Genomic DNA, 1,674 nt, shown 5'->3' with positions numbered 1-1,674 from the left:
GGCACGTGGGATTATTTTGCAACAGAAATGGAGAAGAAATGGCTGTGTCGCTGTCAGTCCACCAACTGAGCAGTTAATGAAAGCAGGTGGCGTAATACGGTCCTTCAGCTCTTTCTCGAATCTCGATGAATCAGATAGCTCCCCCCACCCCCAAAGAGACGCAGCAAAGCTGTGATTCCAATCTGAAGATGATTCTGATCGGGGCACAACAAAGATGTCTCTCCTCTCCCAACGTGTATTCGAGGTCTGAGAAACTCAGCGGTTTCAAAGAGTGAACCGCCATCGGGAATCTGTGGGGATGCACGGTCTGGCACAAATGTCATGATTTATTGCATAAACGGACCTGGCTCTGCTCCTCCCCAGTCTGATTCCTTTAAAAACATATATTTATCTTAGTGTTTTCTTTGGCAGCACGTACTCTAAAATTGGAACAATACAGCGAAGATTAGTGTGGCCCTGCGAAGGATGACACGCACGTTTGGGAAGTGTTCTGTAGTTTCGTATGTGCATGGAGCAACAATTAGTGAAAGAGGAGGCCATGAATTTGGAAAGGCAAAGAGGGGCGTGGGGGAGGGATTGGACAGAGGAGAGGGAGCTAGGGAATGACTAAGATTATAGTCTTACAGCGTAAGATTTAAAAACATACTTAGTTGCTTATTTATTATTATTATTATTATTTGTGTGTTTGTGTGTGTGTGTGTGTGTGTGAGAGAGAGAGAGAGAGAGACAGAGAGACAGAGAGAGAGACAGAGAGAGAGAGACAGAGAGACAGAGAGACAGAGAGAGAACATGTGGGTGCAGGCACCCACAGAGACCAGACGGGGGCTCTGAATTTCTTCAAGCTCGAGTTAAGGCATCTTTGAGTCACAAGGTGTGGGTGTTGACATCAGAGCTTCTCTGATAGAGCAGTGAGCACTGTAAACCGCTGAGCCATCTTTCTAGCCTCTCAACTTGTTCTTTTTAAAAAATATAAATCTCTCTCTCTCTCTCTCTCTCTCTCTCTCTCTCTCTTGTGTGTGCACGTATGTGTTATGTTCATGCATGCTCATTCATTTGTGTGAGCATGGGCATGTGTGCACACACTGTGGGTGGTCAGAGACAACCTTGCATGCTGGACCTTGGTTTCCACCCTGTCTGTGGACAAGGTCTCTTTGCTGTTGTTCTGCTGTATACGCCAAGCTGCCTGCCCCTCAGACTTCCCGAGCTTCTCTGCTGTCCACATCCCGTCGACCTGTAGGAGCCTTAAGACTATAGACACTTAGTGCCGGTGCCTAGCTTTCACAGGTATTCTGCACAGGCACACTCAGGGCTCACGCTTTCCCGACCAGCACCTTTATGTACTGAGCCATCTCTCCAGCTCTCGGTGTGTTTGCTTGTTTGCATGTCACCCAGTCACCTTAAAGTTCCCACTGCTCTCTTCCTCTGCTCCTGGGGACCGACTACAGCATCAGGGTCGGGTAGGCAGTGCCCCAACCTTGGTCACTGGTTCTCCTCAGCTCTTCCCAATGCCCCTCTCCCATTTCATGCCTCAGTCTTTGCTCAATAGCACTGTCTGATGGGGAGTTTCCTATTCCAGCTTCTTTCTACTTTAATGACCCACTCTTCATGGGATGTGCAAAAGTAGGTGGGGTGCCTGAGTCCCTCTCCTAAGTCAGGGTTACTCTCAGGAATTTA

At 48.1% G+C, this 1,674-nt stretch overlaps 1 non-coding gene across 1 annotated transcript; it reads left to right on the top strand.

The window, feature by feature from the left end:
* Positions 1 to 395: 395 nt before the first annotated feature.
* Positions 396 to 500, top strand: LOC120095364 (U6 spliceosomal RNA). Its single transcript, XR_015632537.1, has one exon. It is a non-coding gene; the product is annotated as a U6 spliceosomal RNA (small nuclear RNA).
* Positions 501 to 1,674: the final 1,174 nt, after the last annotated feature.

Source organism: Rattus norvegicus, chromosome 10 (genome assembly GCF_021556685.1).
Source record: "Rattus norvegicus strain SHRSP/BbbUtx chromosome 10, alternate assembly SHRSP_T2T, whole genome shotgun sequence".
Classification (NCBI taxonomy): Eukaryota; Metazoa; Chordata; class Mammalia; order Rodentia; family Muridae; genus Rattus; species Rattus norvegicus.
The sequence above is the reverse complement of the archived record's forward strand: the minus strand, read 5'-3'. Positions and strand labels throughout refer to the sequence as shown.